This window comes from Scyliorhinus torazame, chromosome 7 (genome assembly GCF_047496885.1).
Source record: "Scyliorhinus torazame isolate Kashiwa2021f chromosome 7, sScyTor2.1, whole genome shotgun sequence".
NCBI classification, from domain to species: Eukaryota; Metazoa; Chordata; class Chondrichthyes; order Carcharhiniformes; family Scyliorhinidae; genus Scyliorhinus; species Scyliorhinus torazame.
The window spans coordinates 169,065,263-169,089,661 of record NC_092713.1 but is presented as its reverse complement, the minus strand read 5'-3'; the positions used below and the strand labels follow the sequence as shown (position 1 = coordinate 169,089,661).

General features: G+C 49.5%; 1 protein-coding gene across 1 annotated transcript in view; it reads left to right on the top strand.

The window, feature by feature from the left end:
- The first annotated feature begins 1,780 nt into the window (after positions 1-1,780).
- The window catches only part of serpinc1 (serpin peptidase inhibitor, clade C (antithrombin), member 1), a 122,700-nt gene continuing 100,081 nt past the window's right edge, over positions 1,781-24,399 (top strand). Inside the window, exon 1 of the mRNA XM_072511779.1 lies at positions 1,781-1,957. The gene's annotated coding sequence lies outside the window, so the exon portion shown is untranslated. The remainder of the gene's footprint in view (positions 1,958-24,399) is intronic.

The following is a 24,399-nucleotide window of genomic DNA, read 5'->3' as shown; positions in this document are numbered from 1 at the left end:
ACATCTTCCTTTATCCTTTCATGGAATGTGGGTGTCGTTGGCAAGGTCAGCATTCATTGCCCACTCGTAACTGCATTTAAACTGAGCGACCATTTCAGAGTCAACCACATTGCTGAGGGTCTGGAGTCACATGTAGGCCAGACCACGTAAGGACGGCAGATTTCCTTCCCTAAAGGACATGAAGGAACCAGACGGGGTTTAAAAAATATATTTTATTGAGGCATTTATATGTTTACACATCAAACACAACCATGAAACCAAACCAGCCAACAGGACTGCAAATAATCAAACCAACTAAATATCTAAAACCCCTCCAGCCCACCCTCCCCCAACTCCCTTACCTCCTTTTTACCGTGCCCCCCCCCCCCCCACTGCTGACATATTAACTGTTCTCAAAGAAGTGGATGAAAGGCTGCCATCTCCAGGCAAACCCCTCCACAGACCTCTCAAGTTGAACTTTATATTTTCCAGCCTGAGAAACTCTGCCAGGTCACTCACCCAAACCCCCGGTTTCAGGGACCCCAAGTCCCTCCATTCTAATAATATCCGTCTCCGGGCTACCAGGGTGGCAAAGGCCAAAACATCGGCCTTTCTCGCCCCCTGGACTCCCCGGGTCTTCTGACACTCCAAAGATCGCCACTTCTGGACTCGGGACCACCTTCACCTTCAGAACCTTTAGCATAACACCGGCAAACACCTACCAGAATCCCCAAGCTTCGGACAGGCCCAAACCATGTGGACATGATTTGTGGGCCCACCCGTGCACCGCCCACACCTATCTTCCACCCCTTCAAAAAAACTTGCTCATCCTGGCCACCGTCATGTGCGACCTGTGAACAACCTTGATCTGAATAAGGCTAAGCCTGGCACACCGAGAGGATGACCAGATGGGCTTTTACAAAAATCAACAATGGTTTCACGGTCATTATTACTGAGATGAGCTTTTATATTCCCGAGTATTTTTATTCATTCAATTTAAATTCAATCAGTTTCTGTGGTGAGATTGCAGCCTGTGACCCCACAGCATTCAGCTGAGCCTATGTTAATAGTCCAATGACATTATTGCTATGCAACAATCTATCCCAAAGCTACCTTAGTATGGACCCTCTGACAGTGCAGCATTCCCTCAGTACTGACCCTCTGACAGTGCAGCACTCCCTCAGTACTGACCCTCTGTCAGTGCAGCACTCCCCCAGCACTGACCCTCTGACAATGCAGCACTCCCCCAGCACTGACCCTCTGACAGTGCAGCACTCCCTCAGTGCTGACCCGCCGACAATGCAGCACTCCCCATGTATGATTTTTAATCTTTCATGTGGCGATCACTGGCTAGGCCAGCATTTGTTTCCCATTCCTAATTGCCCATGAACTGGGTCAATCAACCATGTTTTCATGGTCATCATTAGATTTATAATTACAGATTATTTTTTATTGTAATGAAATTTCACCATCTGTCGTGGCTGGGTTTGAACCTGCATTCCAAGAGGTCTCTTACTGGGCCAGTGGCAATACCACTATACCACCACCTCCCCATTGGAGTTTCAGCCCAGTTGATGTCCTGAAGTCTCTGGCGTGGGACTCACACTCACACTATTCGGACTCACAGGTCAGAGTGCTGCTCCCTAAAGCGGGACCCCACATTCTGCTGCAGACTGTCGAAAGCCTCTCCCTGCCCCCACACCGCTATCATTCGGAATACAAAGGGACAGGAAAGATCAAAGGAGCAATTCGCTAGAGTTAAGCGCAGTTGAGAATTGTTTGTTGTGTGTTTTCAGCGATGCTGCCATTGGGTGTTGCTGTTTGCACTGATTTTGAAATCTCAACAGTGTCAATAGCGCAGCTTCACATTGAGCTACCAGCTTGTGTGCTGTTCTGTGGGTTTCTTAACATTCTGAATTTATTCACTATTTCGTTTGACACACTGTCAAAGGTGTGGGAGTGGACAGAGCATTCACAGGTATGTGGCTAAATATCGATTCCAAGGTTGAAACGATTCATGTCGAGCAAGAGCGGTGGGAATGTCGGGAAAATGAAAGGATCGGGAGAATCCCTCTTCCTCAATTCCAATGGGATTGCGATGTGGATTGGCAGCGCTGGAATAGCTCAGTGATCTGAGGTCACGTTCAACCCTTAATCCCTGCTGAGGCTGTAGGAATATTAGAATGAGTCTCTGTCCCAATGTTCCCCTTCCACCCAGTAACCAACCCTCACCCACAACCCTCCCCATGCACCCCCCCCCCCGTTCCTCCGCGCCACCACATCCCTCCCACCACCGCCCCCCCAATGACTCCGCGCCACCACATCCCTCCCACAACCGCCCCCCCCCACCGTGCCTCCGTGCCACCACATCCCTCCCACCACCGCCCCCCCCCGTGCCACCACATCCCACCCACCACCCCCCCAATGACTCCGCGCCACCACATCCCGCCCACCACCACCGACCCCCCAATGACTACGCGCCACCACATCCCTCCCACCACCGCCCCCCCCAATGACTCCGCGCCACCACATCCCGCCCCACCACCACCACCCCCCCAATGACTCCGCGCCACCTCATCCCCACCACCACCGGCCCCGTGCCTCCGCGCCACCACATCCCCACCACCGCCCCCCCCAATGCCTCCGCGCCACCACATCCCGCCCACCACCGCCCCCCCAATGCCTCCGCGCCACCACATCCCGCCCACCACCGCCCCCCCCAATACCTCCGCGCCACCACATCCCCCAATACCTCCGCGCCACCACCTTCCCCCCCCCCCCACCCATCACCACAGCCCCCACCACCCCCCCTTTGAGTGAAGAAGGGATGGAGCAAGGAAGGGATAATGGAGGAAGGGCCATGGGGAAGGATTGAGTGAGGAAAGAATCAAGTGATGAAGGAATCATGGAGCAAGGGTTATTGAAAAAGGAATAAATGAGGAACGGATCAAGTGAAGGAATCACAGACGAGGGATCGAGTGAGGAAAGGATCAACTAATGGAGGGATCACGGAAGAAGGGCCACAGAGAAAGGATCTAGTGAGGAAGGGATTGAGGAGGAAGGGTCACGGGGAAGAGATCGAGTGAGTAAGGGACCAAGTGATGAGGGGTTCGTGAAGGAAGGTCATGGAGAAGAGATCGAGAGTTGGAGGTTTTGGGTGAGGATGGGATCATAGAGGATCAATGTCAATGTGATCAAGTGAGAAAGCGATCAATGAGGAAAGAATCAATGAGGAAGGGGTCATGGAGGAAGAGATCATGGAGGAAGGGGTCATGGAGGAAGGCATCATGGAGCAAGGGATTGATGAGGGTGAGATCGGTGTGGTTTGAATAGATTCAGGATCAGAACACGAGAAGTCAGACTGATCTGACTGTGATGCATTCCCCAGCCTCCATCCTATTAAAGCAGACACAAGGGCGGCAGAGTGGCACAGTGGTTAGCACTGCTGCCTCACAGCGCCAGGGACCCAGGTTCAATTCCAGCCTTGAGTTTCCTCCGGGTGCTCCGGTTTCCTCCTACAGTCCAAAAATGTGCAGGTTAGGTGCATTGGCCATGCTAAATTGCCCCTTAGTGTTCAAAAAGGTTAGGTGGGGTTACAGGGATAGGGCCGGGGCATGGGCCTAGGCAGGGTACACTTTCCAAGTGTCGGTGCAGACTCGATGGGCAGAATAGCCTCCTTCTGTACTGTAGAGATAATATTCTATGAAGAATGGCCCTTTCCACAGAGTCTTTGCCGTGTCTGTGGGTCTATGTAGCCAAGAAAAAGTGAAGCAAGGTTTAGAAGGTTTGTGATCTTGGGCAGTTACTGTTTTGGGAATGGCCATTGGGAACTAGGTTTACTGTTAATGCTTTGAACTAAAATGGTTCTGAAGACATTTTGATATCTGGAGCACGGTGCATTCTTCATCACATTTCATGTTTTGTTTGCACCTTCACACTTTGGTTAGTATGGGTTGTATATAAAATACTCCCAAAGCCGCAGGTTAATTCTGAATTAAGAAGTCTCAATAAAGGTCTGTATTGTGATAGGTCACTAGTAATTTACTGAGGGTAAGGTCGATGGATTGTGCTTTCTCCATGCTAATTCTTGGAGTGTACTCACTCTGTGAGGGAAGGTGTGATGGAGCCTCCTTTTCCCACCTCAGCATCCGCCATTCCTCATATTGTACCCCTTCAGCCCGTGTTGCACAGGCTTCAGTCACCCCGTACAGTGTTACACTGCTCTCAGGTGGGCATCTCACTCACTGCAAGGGGAGTCACTCTCTGCGATTCTAATTCTGAGGAAACCGCAAGGTGTGTTTGGAGGCAGGGCGGGGAATCATTTAACCAGGCAGGAGCCACCTTCCCACCTCTGGCCCGATTCAGTCTGGGGAGGGAATGCATTTAGTGCCCACTTTAGTGTCTCAGTCCAGCACCTCTGGTATTCAACCAGCCGTAGACACAGTGGGAACCCGAAAAACAAGCTCTGCTTACCGACTCCCAGGGAAAGGATCCTTGTTCAAATGAACTCAGTTCCCCATCAAGGGACCAGGCATCAGGAAAGGGGGGGAACATGTGAAACATCATTCCTCTACCCTTGCTGCCAAACCCTCTATCCCACTCCGGTGAACCGTGCCCTCCACCCCATCCCGCCACTATCCCCATCTCCCCCTCGCTCACCTGTTGTCTGGGCATCCCGCCCTTGCCAATCCCGGACATCCGGTGGGTGCATTACCGGCAGCTGCTACCGGTCCTTTGTTGGCCCTGGGCAATGCACACCTGCCAACCAACCAGAGGCTGGCAGCTCTCCAGGTGGGTGAGGGATTTTCGTGACAGGGTCCTCAATTCTGGGTGAGGTATGCCACCGTCTACTCAAGTAGCTGAGGATATGGTGGGAACTAGGTTTTGAGGGAATTGGGCTTTTGCCTTTCTTGGAAACCTTAAATCAGTGATTTGTTTGAAACCATTCAGCCCATCATGTCCATTGTACTCTCTGACGGAGCAATTCACTTGGTGCCAGAGCCTCTGTCCTCACCCGTAACCCTATCTAACCCTGTCTATTCTTCCCATTCACATAATAATTCAATTCTTTCTTGAAAGACTCGATTGAATCTGCCTCCACCACACTCTCAGACAGTACATTCCTGATCCTAACCACTCTCTGTGTGAAACTGACTCCACCACACTCTCAGACAGTACATTCCAGATCCGAACCACTCTCTGTGTGAATCGGTCTCCACCACACTCTCAGACAGTACATTCCAGATCCTAACCACTCTCTGTGTGAATCTGTCTCCACCACACTCTCAGACAGTACATTCCAGGTCCTAACCACTCTCTGTGTGAATCTGTCTCTACCACACGCTCAGACAGAACATTCCAGATCCGAACCACTCACTTGTGAATCTGCCTCCACCACACTCACAGACAGTGCATTCCAGATCCTAACCACTCGCTGTGTGAATCTGTCTCCACCAGACTCACAGACAGTGCATTCCAGATCCTAACCACTCAGTGTGTGAATCTGTCTCCACCACACTCATAGACAGTGCATTCCAGATCCTAACCACTCTCTGTGTGAATCTGTCTCTACCACACTCTCAGACAGTACATTCCAGATCCTAACCACTCGCTGTGTGAATCTGTATCCACCACACTCTCAGACAGAACATTCCAGATCCGAACCACTCGCTGTGTGAATCTGTCTCTACCACACTCTCAGACAGAACATTCCAGATCCGAACCACTCACTTGTGAATCTGCCTCCACCACACTCACAGACAGTGCATTCCAGATCCTAACCACTCAGTGTGTGAATCTGTCTCCACCACACTCTCAGACAGTGCATTCCAGATACTAACCACTCTCTGTGTGAATCTGTCTCCACCACATTCTCAGACAGTACATTCCAGATCCGAACCACTCTCTGTGTGAATCGGTCTCCACCACACTCTCAGACAGTACATTCCAGATCCTAACCACTCTCTGTGTGAATCTGTCTCCACCACACTCTCAGACAGTACATTCCAGGTCCTAACCACTCTCTGTGTGAATCTGTCTCTACCACACGCTCAGACAGAACATTCCAGATCCGAACCACTCACTTGTGAATCTGCCTCCACCACACTCACAGACAGTGCATTCCAGATCCTAACCACTCGCTGTGTGAATCTGTCTCCACCAGACTCACAGACAGTGCATTCCAGATCCTAACCACTCAGTGTGTGAATCTGTCTCCACCACACTCATAGACAGTGCATTCCAGATCCTAACCACTCTCTGTGTGAATCTGTCTCTACCACACTCTCAGACAGTACATTCCAGATCCTAACCACTCGCTGTGTGAATCTGTATCCACCACACTCTCAGACAGAACATTCCAGATCCGAACCACTCGCTGTGTGAATCTGTCTCTACCACACTCTCAGACAGAACATTCCAGATCCGAACCACTCACTTGTGAATCTGCCTCCACCACACTCACAGACAGTGCATTCCAGATCCTAACCACTCAGTGTGTGAATCTGTCTCCACCACACTCTCAGACAGTGCATTCCAGATACTAACCACTCTCTGTGTGAATCTGTCTCCACCACACTCACAGACAGTACATTCCAGATTCTAACCACTCGCTGTGTGAATCTGTCTCCACCACACTTTCAAACAGTACATTCCAGATCCTACCCACTCTGTGTGAATCTGTCCCCACCAAACTCTCAGACAGTAAATTCCAGATCCTAACCACTCTCTGTGTGAATCTGTCTCCACCACACTCTCAGAAAGTACATTCCAGATCCTAACCACTCTCAGTGTGAATCTGTCTCCACCACACTCTCAGACAGTGCATTCCAGACCCTAACCACTCGCTGTGTGAATCTGTCTCCACCAAACTCACAGACAGTGCATTCCAGATCCTAACCACTCGCTGTGTGAATCTGTCTCCACTAAACTTGCAGACAGTGCATTCCAGATCCTAATCACTCGCTGTGTGAATCTGTCTACACCACACTCTCAGACAGTACATTCCAGATCCTAACCACTCGCTGTGTGAATCTGTCTCCACCACACTCTCAGACAGTGCATTCCAGATCCGAACCACTCGCTGTGTGAATCTGTCTCCACCACACTCTCAGACAGTGCATTCCAGATCCTAACCACTCTCTGTGTGAATCTGTCTCCACCACACTCTCAGACAGTACATTCCAGGTCCTAACCACTCTCTGTGTGAATCTGTCTCTACCACACGCTCAGACAGAACATTCCAGATCCGAACCACTCACTTGTGAATCTGCCTCCACCACACTCACAGACAGTGCATTCCAGATCCTAACCACTCGCTGTGTGAATCTGTCTCCACCACACTCACAGAGAGTGCATTCCAGATCCTAACCACTCAGTGTGTGAATCTGTCTCCACCACACTCATAGACAGTGCATTCCAGATCCTAACCACTCTCTGTGTGAATCTGTCTCTACCACACTCTCAGACAGTACATTCCAGATCCTAACCACTCGCTGTGTGTATCTGTATCCACCACACTCTCAGACAGAACATTCCAGATCCGAACCACTCGCTGTGTGAATCTGTCTCTACCACACTCTCAGACAGAACATTCCAGATCCGAACCACTCACTTGTGAATCTGCCTCCACCACACTCACAGACAGTGCATTCCAGATCCTAACCACTCAGTGTGTGAATCTGTCTCCACCACACTCTCAGACAGTGCATTCCAGATACTAACCACTCTCTGTGTGAATCTGTCTCCACCACACTCGCAGACAGTACATTCCAGATTCTAACCACTCGCTGTGTAAATCTGTCTCCACCACACTCACAGACAGTACATTCCAGATCCTAACCATTCGGTGTGTGAATCTGTCTCCGCCACACTCTCAAACAGTACATTCCAGATCCTAACCACTCTGTTTGAATCTGTCCCCACCAAACTCTCAGACAGTACATTCCAGATCCTAACCACTCTCTGTGTGAATCTGTCTCCACCACACTCTCAGAAAGTACATTCCAGATCCTAACCACTCTCTGTGTGAATCTGTCTCCACCACACTCTCAGACAGTACATTCCAGATCCTAACCACTCGCTGTGTGCATCTGTCTTCACCACACTCTCAGAAAGTGCATTCCAGACCCTAACCACTCGCTGTGTGAATCTGTCTCCACCACACTCACAGACAGTGCATTCCAGATCCTAACCACTCGCTGTGTGAATCTGTCTCCGTTAAACTTGCAGACAGTGCATTCCAGATCCTAATCACTCGCTGTGTGAATCTGTCTACACCACACTCTCAGACAGTACATTCCAGATCCTAACCACTCGCTGTGTGAATCTGTCTCCACCACACTCTCAGACAGTGCATTCCAGATCCTAACCACTCTGTGAATCTGTCTCCACCACACTCGCAGACAGTGCATTCCAGATCCTAACCACTCTCTGTGTGAATCTGCCTCCACCGCACTCTCAGACAGTACATTCCAGGTCCTAACCACTCTCTGTGTGAATCTGTCTCTACCACACGCTCAGACAGAACATTCCAGATGCGAACCACTCACTTGTGAATCTGCCTCCACCACACTCACAGACAGTGCATTCCAGATCTTAACCACTCGCTGTGTGAATCTGTCTCCACCACACTCACAGACAGTGCATTCCAGATCCTAACCACTCAGTGTGTGAATCTGTCTCCACCACACTCATAGACAGTGCATTCCAGATCCTAACCACTCTCTGTGTGAATCTGTCTCTACCACACTCTCAGACAGTACATTCCTGATCCTAACCACTCGCTGTGTGAATCTGTATCCACCACACTCTCAGACAGAACATTCCAGATCCGAACCACTCGCTGTGTGAATCTGTCTCTACCACACTCTCAGACAGAACATTCCAGATCGGAACCACTCACTTGTGAAACTGCCTCCACCACACTCACAGACAGTGCATTCCAGATCCTAACCACTCAGTGTGTGAATCTGTCTCCATCACACTCTCAGACAGTGCATTCCAGATACTAACCACTCTCTGTGTGAATCTGTCTCCACCACACTCGCAGACAGTACATTCCAGATTCTAACCACTCGCTGTGTGAATCCGTCTCCACCACACTCGCAGACAGTACATTCCAGATCCTAACCACTCTCTGTGTGAATCTGTCTCCACCACACTCTCAGACAGTACATTCCAGATCCTAATCACTCGCTGTGTGAATCTGTCTCCACCACACTCTCAGACAGTGCATTCCAGATCCTAACCACTCTCTGTGTGAATCTGTCTCCACCACACTCTCAGACAGTACATTCCAGGTCCTAACCACTCTCTGTGTGAATCTGTCTCTACCACACGCTCAGACAGAACATTCCAGATCCGAACCACTCACTTGTGAATCTGCCTCCACCACACTCACAGACAGTGCATTCCAGATCCTAACCACTCGCTGTGTGAATCTGTATCCACCACACTCTCAGACAGAACATTCCAGATCCGAACCACTCGCTGTGTGAATCTGCCTCCACCACACTCACAGACAGTGCATTCCAGATCTTAACCACTCGCTGTGTGAATCTGTCTCCACCACACTCACAGACAGTGCATTCCAGATCCTAACCACTCAGTGTGTGAATCTGTCTCCACCACACTCATAGACAGTGCATTCCAGATCCTAACCACTCAGTGTGTGAATCTGTCTCCACCACACTCATAGACAGTGCATTCCAGATCCTAACCACTCTCTGTGTGAATCTGTCTCTACCACACTCTCAGACAGTACATTCCTGATCCTAACCACTCGCTGTGTGAATCTGTATCCACCACACTCTCAGACAGAACATTCCAGATCCGAACCACTCGCTGTGTGAATCTGTCTCTACCACACTCTCAGACAGAACATTCCAGATCGGAACCACTCACTTGTGAAACTGCCTCCACCACACTCACAGACAGTGCATTCCAGATCCTAACCACTCAGTGTGTGAATCTGTCTCCATCACACTCTCAGACAGTGCATTCCAGATACTAACCACTCTCTGTGTGAATCTGTCTCCACCACACTCGCAGACAGTACATTCCAGATTCTAACCACTCGCTGTGTGAATCCGTCTCCACCACACTCGCAGACAGTACATTCCAGATCCTAACCACTCTCTGTGTGAATCTGTCTCCACCACACTCTCAGAAAGTACATTCCAGATCCTAACCACTCTCTGTGTGAATCTGTCTCCACCACACTCTCAGACAGTACATTCCAGATCCTAATCACTCGCTGTGTGAATCTGTCTCCACCACACTCTCAGACAGTGCATTCCAGATCCTAACCACTCTCTGTGTGAATCTGTCTCCACCACACTCTCAGACAGTACATTCCAGGTCCTAACCACTCTCTGTGTGAATCTGTCTCTACCACACGCTCAGACAGAACATTCCAGATCCGAACCACTCACTTGTGAATCTGCCTCCACCACACTCACAGACAGTGCATTCCAGATCCTAACCACTCGCTGTGTGAATCTGTCTCCACCACACTCACAGAGAGTGCATTCCAGATCCTAACCACTCAGTGTGTGAATCTGTCCCCACCACACTCATAGACAGTGCATTCCAGATCCTAACCACTCTCTGTGTGAATCTGTCTCTACCACACTCTCAGACAGTACATTCCAGATCCTAACCACTCGCTGTGTGTATCTGTATCCACCACACTCTCAGACAGAACATTCCAGATCCGAACCACTCGCTGTGTGAATCTGTCTCTACCACACTCTCAGACAGAACATTCCAGATCCGAACCACTCACTTGTGAATCTGCCTCCACCACACTCACAGACAGTGCATTCCAGATCCTAACCACTCAGTGTGTGAATCTGTCTCCACCACACTCTCAGACAGTGCATTCCAGATACTAACCACTCTCTGTGTGAATCTGTCTCCACCACACTCGCAGACAGTACATTCCAGATTCTAACCACTCGCTGTGTAAATCTGTCTCCACCACACTCACAGACAGTACATTCCAGATCCTAACCATTCGGTGTGTGAATCTGTCTCCGCCACACTCTCAAACAGTACATTCCAGATCCTAACCACTCTGTTTGAATCTGTCCCCACCAAACTCTCAGACAGTACATTCCAGATCCTAACCACTCTCTGTGTGAATCTGTCTCCACCACACTCTCAGAAAGTACATTCCAGATCCTAACCACTCTCTGTGTGAATCTGTCTCCACCACACTCTCAGACAGTACATTCCAGATCCTAACCACTCGCTGTGTGCATCTGTCTTCACCACACTCTCAGAAAGTGCATTCCAGACCCCCACCACTCGCTGTGTGAATCTGTCTCCACCACACTCACAGACAGTGCATTCCAGATCCTAACCACTCGCTGTGTGAATCTGTCTCCGTTAAACTTGCAGACAGTGCATTCCAGATCCTAATCACTCGCTGTGTGAATCTGTCTACACCACACTCTCAGACAGTACATTCCAGATCCTAACCACTCGCTGTGTGAATCTGTCTCCACCACACTCTCAGACAGTGCATTCCAGATCCTAACCACTCTGTGAATCTGTCTCCACCACACTCGCAGACAGTGCATTCCAGATCCGAACCACTCTCTGTGTGAATCTGCCTCCACCGCATTCTCAGACAGTACATTCCAGGTCCTAACCACTCTCTGTGTGAATCTGTCTCTACCACACGCTCAGACAGAACATTCCAGATGCGAACCACTCACTTGTGAATCTGCCTCCACCACACTCACAGACAGTGCATTCCAGATCTTAACCACTCGCTGTGTGAATCTGTCTCCACCACACTCACAGACAGTGCATTCCAGATCCTAACCACTCAGTGTGTGAATCTGTCTCCACCACACTCATAGACAGTGCATTCCAGATCCTAACCACTCTCTGTGTGAATCTGTCTCTACCACACTCTCAGACAGTACATTCCTGATCCTAACCACTCGCTGTGTGAATCTGTATCCACCACACTCTCAGACAGAACATTCCAGATCCGAACCACTCGCTGTGTGAATCTGTCTCTACCACACTCTCAGACAGAACATTCCAGATCGGAACCACTCACTTGTGAAACTGCCTCCACCACACTCACAGACAGTGCATTCCAGATCCTAACCACTCAGTGTGTGAATCTGTCTCCATCACACTCTCAGACAGTACATTCCAGATCCTAACCACTCGCTGTGTGAATCTGTCTCCACCACATTCTCAGACAGTACATTCCAGATCCTAACCACTCGCTGTGTGAATCTGTCTCCACCACACTCTCAGACAGTGCATTCCAGATCCTAACCACTCACTGTGTGAATCTGTCTCCACCACACTCGCAGACAGTGCATTCCAGATCCTAACCATTCGGTGTGTGAATTTGTCTCCACCACACTCTCAGACAGTGCATTCCAGTTCCTAAGGACTCTCTGTGTGAATCTGTCTCCACCACACTCTCAGACAGTGCATTCCAGATCCTAACCACTCGCTGTGTGAATCTGTCTCCACTACACTCGCATACAGTGCATTCCAGATCCTAACCACTCGCTGTGTGAATCTGTCTCTACCAAACACTCAGACAGTGCATTCCAGATCCTAACCACTTGCTGTGTGAATCTGTCTCCACCACATTCTCAGACAGTGCATTCCAGACCCTAACCACAAACTGTGTGAATCTGTCTCCACCACACTCTCAGACAGAGCATTCCAGATCCTAACCATTCGCTCTGTGAATCTGTCTCCAGCACAATCTCAGACAGTACATTCCAGGTCATAACCACTCGCTGTGTGAATCTGTCTCTACCACATTCGCAGACAATGCATTCCAGATCCTACCACTCGCTGTCTGAATCAGTCTCCACCACACTCTCAGACAGTGCATTCCAGATCCTAATCACTCGATGTGTGAATCTGTCTCCACCAAACACTCAGACAGTGCATTCCAGATCCTAACCACTCGCTGTGTGAATCTGTCTCCACCACACGCTCAGACAGTACATTCCAGATCCTAACCACTCGCTGTGTGAATCTGTCTCTACCACACTCAGACAGTGCATTCCAGATCCCAACCACTCGCTGTGACAATCTGTCTCCACCACACTTTCAGACAGTGCATTCCAGATCCTAACCACTCACTGTGACAATCTGTCTCCACCACACTCTCAGACAGTACATTCCAGATCCTAATCACTCGCTGTGACAATCTGTCTCCACCACACTCTCAGACAGTGCATTCCAGATCCTAACCACTCTGTGTGAATCTGTATCCACCACACTCTCAGACAGTGCATTCCAGATCCTAACCACTCGCAGCGTGAATCTGTCTCCACCACACTCGCAGACAGTGCATTCCAGATCCTAACCACTCGCTGTGACAATCTGTCTCCACCACACTCTCAGACAGTGCATTCCAGATCCTAACCACTCGCTGTATGAATCTGTCTCCACCACACTCTCAGACAGTACATTCCAGATCCTAACCACTCTGTGTGAATCTGTCCCCACCAAACTCTCAGACAGTACATTCCAGATCATAACCACTCGCTGTGTGAATCTGTCTCCACCACACCCGCAGACAGTGCATTCCAGATGCTAACCACTCGCTCTGTGAATCTGTCTCCACCACACTCTCAGACAGTGCATTCCAGACCCTAACCACTCGCTGTGACAATCTGTCTCCACCACACTCTCAGACAGTGCATTCCAGATCCTAACCACTCTCTGTGTGAATCTGTCTCTACCACACTCTCAGACAGTGCATTCCAGATCCTAACCACTCGCTGTATGAATCTGTCTCCACCACACTCTCAGACAGTACATTCCAGATCCTAACCACTCGCTGTGCGAATCTGTCTCCACCACACCCGCAGACAGTGCATTCCAGATCCTAAGCACTCGCTGTGTGAATCTGTCTCTACCACACCCGCAGACAGTGCATTCCAGATCCTAACCACTCGCTGTGCGAATCTGTCTCTACCATACTCTCAGACAGTACATTCCAGATCCTAACCACTCGCTGTGTGAATCTGTCTCCACCACACTCTCAGACAGAACATTCCAGATCCGAACCACTCACTTGTGGAGCTGTCTGTACCACACTCACAGACAGTGCATTCCAGATCCTAACCACTCAGTGTGTGAATCTGCCTCCACCACACTCTCAGACAGTGCATTCCAGATCCTAACCACTCTCTGTGTGACTCTGTCTCCAGCACACTCTCAGACAGTACATTCCAGATCCTAACCATTCGCTGTGTGAAACTGCCTCCACCACACTCTCAGACAGTGCATTCCAGATCCTAACCACTCAGTGTGTGAATCTGCCTCCACCACACTCACAGACAGTACATTCCAGATCCTAACCACTCGCTGTGTGAATCTGTCTCTACCACACTCTCAGACAGTGCATTCCAGATCCTAACCACTCGCTGTATGAATCTGTCTCCACCACACTCTCAGACAGTACATTCCAGATCCTAACCACTCGCTGTGCGAATCTGTCTCCACCACACCCGCAGACAGTGCATTCCAGATCCTAACCATTCTCTGTGTGAATCTGTCTCCACCACACTCTCAGACAGTGCATTCCAGATCCGAACCACTCACTTGTGGAGCTGTCTGTACCACACTCACAGACAGTGCATTCCAGATCCTAACCACTCAGTGTGTGAATCTGCCTCCACCACACTCACAGACAGTGCATTCCAGATGCTAACTAACCACTCTGTGTGAATCTGTATCCACCACACTCTCAGACAGTGCATTCCAGATCCTAACCACTCGCTGCGTGAATCTGTCTCCACCACACTCGCAGACAGTACCATCCAGATCCTAACCATTCGGTATGTGAATCTGTCTCCACCACACTCTCAGACAGTGCATTCCAGATCCTAACCACTCGCTGTGTGTATCTGTCTCCCCTATACTCTCAGACAGTGCATTCCAGATCCTAACCACTCGCTGTATGAATCTGTCTCCACCACACTCTCAGACAGTACATTCCAGATCCTAACCACTCACTGTGACAATCAGTCTCCACCACACTCTCAGACAGTACATTCCAGATCCTAACCACTCGCTGTGTGAATCTGTCTGCACCACACTCTCAGACTGTACATTCCAGATCCTAACCACTCGCTGTGTGAATCTGTCTCCACCACACCCGCAGACAGTGCATTCCAGATCCTAACCACTCTATGTGTGAATCTGTCTCCACCACACTCTCAGACAGTACATTCCAGATCCTAACCACTCGCTGTGTGAATCTGTCTCCACCACAATCTCAGACAGTGCATTCCAGATCCTAACCACTCGCTGTGTGAATCTGTCTCCACCACACTCTCAGACATTGCATTCCAGATCCTAAACACTCGCTGTGTGAATCTGTCTCCACCACACTCTCAGACAGTACATTCCAGATCCTAACCACTCGCTGTGTGAATCTGTCTCCACCACACTCTCAGACAGTACATTCCAGATCCTAACCACTCACTGTGACAATCAGTCTCCACCACACTCTCACACAGTACATTCCAGATCCTAACCACTCGCTGTGTGAATCTGTCTCCACCACACCCGCAGACAGTGCATTCCAGATCCTAACCACTCTCTGTGTGAATCTGACTCCACCACACTCTCAGACAGTACATTCCAGATCCTAACAACTCGCTGTGTGAATCTGTCTCCACCACACTCTCAGACAGTGCATTCCAGATCCTAACCACTCGCTGTGTGAATCTGTCTCTACCACACCCGCAGACAGTGCATTCCAGATCCTAACCACTCACTGTGTGAATCTGTCTCTACCACACTCTCAGACAGTCCATTCCAGATCCTAACCACTCGCTGTGTGAATCTGTCTCCACCACACTCTCAGACAGTACATTCCAGTTCCTAACCACTCGCTGTGTGAATCTGTCTCCACCACACTCTCAGACAGTACATTCCAGTTCCTAACCACTCGCTGTGTGAATCTGTCTCCACCACACTCTCAGACAGTACATTCCAGATCCTAACCACTCGCTGTGTGAATCTGTCTCCACCACACTCTCAGACAGTGCATTCCAGATCCTAACCACTCGCTGTGACAATCTGTCTCCACCACACTCTCAGACAGTGCATTCCAGATCCTAACCACTCTCTGTGTGAATCTGTCTCTACCACACTCTCAGACAGTGCATTCCAGATCCTAACCACTCACTGTGTGAATCTGTCTCTACCACACTCTCAGACAGTCCATTCCAGATCCTAACCACTCGCTGTGTGAATCTGTCTCCAACACACTCTCAGACAGTGCATTCCAGATCCTAACCACTCGCTGTATGAATCTGTCTCCACCACACTCTGAGACAGTATATTCCAGATCCTAACCACTCATTGTGACAATCTGTCTCCAACCCAATCTCAGACAGTACATTCCAGATCCTAACCACTCGCTGTGTGAATCTGTCTCCACCACACTCTCAGACAGTGCATTCCAGATCCTAACCACTCGCTGTGTGTATCTGTCTCCACCACACTCTCAGACAGTGCATTCCAGATCCTAACCACTTGTTTTTTTTATCTGTCTCCACCACACACTCAGACAGTGCATTCCAGATCCTTACCATTCGGTGTGACAATCTGTCTCCACCACACTCACAGACAGTGCATTCCAGATCCTAACCATTCGGTGTGTGAATCTGTCTCCACCAAACTCTCAGACAGTACATTCCAGATCCTAACCACTCGCTGTGTGTATCTGTCTCTACCACACTCTCAGACAGTGCATTCCAGATCCTAACCACTCGCTGTATGAATCTGTCTCCACCACACTCTCAGACAGTACATTCCAGATCCTAACCACTCGCTGTGCGAATCTGTCTCCACCACACCCGCAGACAGTGCATTCCAGATCCTAACCACTCTCTGTGTGAATCTGTCTCCACCACACTCTCAGACAGTGCATTCCAGATCCGAACCACTCACTTGTGGAGCTGTCTGTACCACACTCACAGACAGTGCATTCCAGATCCTAACCACTCAGTGTGTGAATCTGCCTCCACCACACTCACAGACAGTGCATTCCAGATGCTAACTAACCACTCTGTGTGAATCTGTATCCACCACACTCTCAGACAGTGCATTCCAGATCCTAACCACTCGCTGCGTGAATCTGTCTCCACCACACTCGCAGACAGTACCATCCAGATCCTAACCATTCGGTATGTGAATCTGTCTCCACCACACTCTCAGACAGTGCATTCCAGATCCTAACCACTCGCTGTGTGTATCTGTCTCCCCCATACTCTCAGACAGTGCATTCCAGATCCTAACCACTCGCTGTATGAATCTGTCTCCACCACACTCTCAGACAGTACATTCCAGATCCTAACCACTCACTGTGACAATCAGTCTCCACCACACTCTCAGACAGTACATTCCAGATCCTAACCACTCGCTGTGTGAATCTGTCTGCACCACACTCTCAGACTGTACATTCCAGATCCTAACCACTCGCTGTGTGAATCTGTCTCCACCACACCCGCAGACAGTGCATTCCAGATCCTAACCACTCTATGTGTGAATCTGTCTCCACCACACTCTCAGACAGTACATTCCAGATCCTAACCACTCGCTGTGTGAATCTGTCTCCACCACAATCTCAGACAGTGCATTCCAGATCCTAACCACTCGCTGTGTGAATCTGTCTCCACCACACTCTCAGACATTGCATTCCAGATCCTAAACACTCGCTGTGTGAATCTGTCTCCACCACACTCTCAGACAGTACATTCCAGATCCTAACCACTCGCTGTGTGAATCTGTCTCCACCACACTCTCAGACAGTACATTCCAGATCCTAACCACTCACTGTGACAATCAGTCTCCACCACACTCTCACACAGTACATTCCAGATCCTAACCACTCGCTGTGTGAATCTGTCTCCACCACACCCGCAGACAGTGCATTCCAGATCCTAACCACTCTCTGTGTGAATCTGACTCCACCACACTCTCAGACAGTACATTCCAGATCCTAACAACTCGCTGTGTGAATCTGTCTCCACCACACTCTCAGACAGTGCATTCCAGATCCTAACCACTCGCTGTGTGAATCTGTCTCTACCACACCCGCAGACAGTGCATTCCAGATCCTAACCACTCACTGTGTGAATCTGTCTCTACCACACACTCAGACAGTCCATTCCAGATCCTAACCACTCGCTGTGTGAATCTGTCTCCACCACACTCTCAGACAGTACATTCCAGTTCCTAACCACTCGCTGTGTGAATCTGTCTCCACCACACTCTCAGACAGTACATTCCAGTTCCTAACCACTCGCTGTGTGAATCTGTCTCCACCACACTCTCAGACAGTACATTCCAGATCCTAACCACTCGCTGTGTGAATCTGTCTCCACCACACTCTCAGACAGTGCATTCCAGATCCTAACCACTCGCTGTGACAATCTGTCTCCACCACACTCTCAGACAGTGCATTCCAGATCCTAACCACTCTCTGTGTGAATCTGTCTCTACCACACTCTCAGACAGTGCATTCCAGATCCTAACCACTCACTGTGTGAATCTGTCTCTACCACACTCTCAGACAGTCCATTCCAGATCCTAACCACTCGCTGTGTGAATCTGTCTCCAACACACTCTCAGACAGTGCATTCCAGATCCTAACCACTCGCTGTATGAATCTGTCTCCACCACACTCTCAGACAGTATATTCCAGATCCTAACCACTCATTGTGACAATCTGTCTCCAACCCAATCTCAGACAGTACATTCCAGATCCTAACCACTCGCTGTGTGAATCTGTCTCCACCACACTCTCAGACAGTGCATTCCAGATCCTAACCACTCGCTGTGTGTATCTGTCTCCACCACACTCTCAGACAGTGCATTCCAGATCCTAATCACTTGTTGTTTTTATCTGTCTCCACCACACACTCAGACAGTGCATTCGAGATCCTTACCATTCGGTGTGACAATCTGTCTCCACCACACTCACAGACAGTGCATTCCAGATCCTAACCATTCGGTGTGTGAATCTGTCTCCACCAAACTCTCAGACAGTACATTCCAGATCCTAACCACTCGCTGTGTGTATCTGTCTCCACCACACTCACAGACAGTGCATTCCAGATCCTAACCATTCGGTGTGACAATCTGTCTCCACCACACTCGCAGACAGTGCATTCCAGATCCTAACCACTCGCTGTGTGAACCTGTCTCCACAACACTCGCAGACAGTGAATTCCAGATCCTAATCACTCGCTGTGTGAATCTGTCTACACCACACTCTCAGACGGTACATTCCAGATCCTAACCACTCGCTGTGAGAATCTGTCTCCACCACACGCTCAGACAGTGCATTCCAGATCCTAACCACTCACTGTGTGAATCTCTCTCCACCACACTCACAGACAGTGCATTCCAGATCCTAACCACTCTGTGTGAATCTGTATCCACCACAATCTCAGACAGTGCATTCCAGATCCTAACCACTCGCTGCGTGAATCTGTCTCCACCACACTCGCAGACAGTACCATCCAGATCCTAACCATTCGGTATGTGAATCAGTCTCCACCACACTCTCAGACAGTGCATTCCAGATCCTAACCACTCGCTGTATGAATCTGTCTCCACCACACCCGCAGACAGTGCATTCCAGATCCTAACCACTCTCTGTGTGAATCTGTCTCCACCACACTCTCAGACAGTACATTCCAGATCCTAACCACTCGCTGTGTGAATCTGTCTCCACCACACTCGCAGACAGTACATTCCAGTTCCTAAGGGCTCTCTGAGTGAATCTGTCTCCACCACACTCGCAGACAGTACCTTCCTGTTCCTAACCACTCGCTGTGTGAATATGTCTCCACCATACTCTCAGACAGTGCATTCCAGATCCTAACCACTCACTGTGTGAATCTGTCTCAACCACACTCTCAGACAGTGCATTCCAGTTCCTAACCACTTGCTGTGTGTATCTGCCTCCACCACACACTCAGACAGTGCATTCCAGATCCTAACCATTCGGTGTGACAATCTGTCTCCACCACACTCGCAGACAGTGCATTCCAGATCCTAACCATTCGGTGTGTGAATCTGTCTCCACCAAACTCTCAGACAGTACATTCCAGATCCTAACCACTCGCTGTGTGTATCTGTCTCCACCACACTCACAGAGAGTGCATTCCAGATCCTAACCATTCGGTGTGACAATCGTCCTCCACCACACTCGCAGACAGTGCATTCCAGATCCTAACCACTCGCTGTGTGAATCTGTCTCCATCCACACTCGCAGACAGTGCATTCCAGATCCTAATCACTCGCTGTGTGAATCTGTCTACACCACACTCTCAGACAGTACATTCCAGATCCTAACCACTCGCTGTGAGAATCTGTCTCCACCACACTCTCAGACAGTGCATTCCAGATCCTAACCACTCACTGTGTGAATCTGTCTCCACCACACTCACAGACAGTGCATTCCAGATCCTAACCACTCTGTGTGAATCTGTATCCACCACAATCTGAGACAGTGCATTCCAGATCCTAACCACTCGCTGCGTGAATCTGTCTCCACCACACTCGCAGACAGTACCATCCAGATCCTAACCATTCGGTATGTGAATCAGTCTCCACCACACTCTCAGACAGTACATTCCAGATCCTAACCACTCACTGTAACAATCTGTCTCCCCCACACTCTCACACAGTACATTCCAGATCCTAACCACTCGCTGTGTGAATCTGTCTCCACCACACCCGCAGACAGTACATTCCAGATCCTAACCACTCGCTGTGTGAAGTTGTCTCCACCACACTCTCAGACAGTGCATTCCAGATCCTAACCACTCGCTGTGTGAATCTGTCTCTACCACACCCGCAGACAGTGCATTCCAGATCCTAACCACTCAGTGTGTGAATCTGTCTCCACCACACTCTCAGACAGAACATTCCAAATCCTAACCACTCGATGTGTTAATCTGTCTCTACCACACCCGCAGACAGTGCATTCCAGATCCTAACCACTCGCTGTGTGAATCTGTCTCCACCACACTCTCAGACAGAACATTCCAGATCCGAACCACTCACTTGTGGAGCTGCCTCTACCACACTCACAGACAGTGCATTCCAGACCCTAACCACTCAGTGTGTGAATCTGCCTCCACCACACTCTCAGACAGTGCATTCCAGATCCTAACCACTCTCTGTGTGACTCTGTCTCCACCACACTCGCAGACAGTACATTCCAGATCCTAACCATTCGCTGTGTGCATCTGTCTTCACCACACTCTCAGACAGTGCATTCCAGACCCTAACCACGCGCTGTGTGAATCTGTCTCCACCGCACTCACAGACAGTGCATTCCAGATCCTAACCACTCGCTGTGTGAATCTGTCTCCACTATCCTCGCAGACAGTGCATTCCAGATCCTAACCACTCTCTGTGAGAATCTGTCTCCACCACACTCTCAGACAGTACATTCCAGATCCTAACCATTCGCTGTGTGAATCTGTCTCCACCACACTCTCAGACAGTGCATTCCAGATCCTAACCACGCGCTGTGTGAATCTGTCTCTACCACACCCGCAGACAGTGCATTCCAGATCCTAACCACTCATTGTGTGAATCTGTCTCTACCACACTCTCAGACAGTCCATTCCAGATCCTAACCACTCGCTGTGTGAATCTGTCTCCACCACACTCTCAGACAGTACATTCCAGATCCTAACCACTAGCTGTGTGAATCTGTCTCCACCACACTCTCAGACAGTACATTCCAGATCCTAACCTCTCGCTGTGTGAATCTGTCTCCACCACACTCTCAGACAGTGCATTCCAGATCCTAACCACTCGCTGTGGGAATCTGTCTCTACCACACCCGCAGACAGTGCATTCCAGATCCTAACCACTCGCTGTGTGAATCTGTCTCCACCACACTCTCAGACAGTACATTCCAGATCCTAACCACTTGCTGTGTGAATCTGTCTCTACCACAATCTCAGACAGTGCATTCCAGATCCTAATCACTCGCTGTGTGTATCTGTCTCTGCCACACTCTCAGACAGTACATTCCAGATCCAAACCACTCGCTGTGTGAATCTGTCTCCACCACACTCTCAGACAGTGCATTCCAGATCCTAACCACTCGCTGTGTGAATCTGTCTCCACCCCACTCTCAGACACTACATTCCAGATCCTAACCACTCGCTGTGTGAATATGTCTCCACCACACTCTCAGACAGTACATTCCAGTTCCTAACCACTCGCTGTGTGAATCTGTCTCCACCACACTCTCAGACAGTACATTCCAGATGCTAACCACTCACTGTGACAATCTGTCTCCACCACACTCTCAGACAGTACATTCCAGATCCTAACCACTCGCTGTGTGAATCTGTCTCCACCACACTCGCAGACGGTGCATTCCAGATCCTAACCACTCGCTGTGTGTATCTGTCTCCACCACACACTCAGAAAGTGCATTCCAGATCCTAACCATTCGGTGTGACAATCTGTCTCCACCACACTCGCAGACAGTGCATTCCAGATCCTAACCATTCGGTGTGTGAATCTGTCTCCACCAAACTCTCAGACAGTACATTCCAGATCCTAACCACTCGCTGTGTGTATCTGTCTCCACTACACTCTCAGACAGTGCATTCCAGATCCTAACCATTCGGTGTGACAATCTGTCTCCACCACACTCGCAGACAGTGCATTCCAGATCCTAACCATTCGGTGTGTGAATCTGTCTCCACCAAACTCTCAGACAGTGCATTCCAGATCCTAACCACTCTCTGTGTGAATCTGTCTCCACCACACTCTCAGACAGTGCATTCCAGATCCTAACCACTCTCTGTGTGAATCTGTCTCCACCACACTCACAGACAGTGCATTCCATATCCTAACCACTCTCTGTGTGAATCTGTCTCCACCAAACTCTCAGACAGTACATTCCAAATGCTAATCACTCGCTGTGTGAATCTGTCTCCACCACACTCACAGACAGTACATTCCAGATCCTAACCACTCGCTGTGACAATCTGTCTCCACCACACTCTCAGACAGTGCATTCCACATCCTAACCACCCGCTGTGTGAATCTGTCTCCACCACACTCTCAGACAGTACATTCCAGATCCTAACCACTCGCTGTGTGAATCTGTCTCTACCACACTCTCAGACAGTACATTCCGGATCCTAACCACTCGTTGTGTGAATCTGTCTCCACCACACTCACAGACAGTGCATTCCAGATCCTAACAAATGTGAGGTAATGCATTACAAATGTGAGGTAATGCATTTTGGAAGGGCTAATGCAGGTAGGGAATATACAGTGAATGGTAGAACCCTCAAGAGTATTGAAAGTCAAAGAGATCTAGGAGTACAGGTCCACAGATCACTGAAAGGGGCTACACAGGTGGAGAAGGTAGTCAAGAAGGCATACGGCATGCTTGCCTTCATTGGCCGGGGCATTGAGTATAAGAATTGGCAAGTCATGTTGCAGCTGTATAGAACCTTAGTTAGGCCACACTTGGAGTATAGTGTTCAATTCTGGTCGCCACACTACCAGAAGGATGTGGAGGCTTTAGAGAGGGTGCAGAAGAGATTTACCAGAATGTTGCCTGGTATGGAGGGCATAAGCTATGAGGAGCGATTGAATAAACTCGGTTTGTTCTCACTGGAACGAAGGAGGTTGAGGGGCGACCTGATAGAGGTATACAAAATTATGAGGGGCATAGACAGAGTGGATACTCAGAGGCTTTTCCCCAGGGTAGAGGGGTCAATTACTAGGGGGCATAGGTTTAAGGTGAGAGGGGCAAAGTTTAGAGTAGATGTACGAGGCAAGTTTTTTACGCAGAGGGTAGTGGGTGCCTGGAACTCACTACCGGAGGAGGTAGTGGAGGCAGGGACGATAGGGACATTTAAGGGGCATCTTGACAAATATATGAATAGGATGGGAATAGAAGGATACGGACCCAGGAAGTGTAGAAGATTGTAGTTTAGTCGGGCAGTATGGTCGGCACGGGCTTGGAGGGCCGAAGGGCCTGTTCCTGTGCTGTACATTTCTTTGTTCTTTGTTTGTTCTTTGTTCTAACCACCCGCTGTGTGAATCTGTCTCCACCACACTCTCAGACAGTACATTCCAGATCCTAACCACTCGCTGTGTGAATCTGTCTCCACCACACTCTCAGACAGTACATTCCAGATCCTAACCACTCTCTGTGTGAATCTGTCCCCACCAAACTCTCAGACAGTACAGTCCAGATCCTAACCACTCTCTGTGTGAATCTGTATCCACCAAACTCACAGACAGTGCATTCCAGATCCTAACCATTCGCTGTGTGCATCTGTCTTCACCACACTCTCAGACAGTGCATTCCAGACCCTAACCACGCGCTGTGTGAATCTGTCT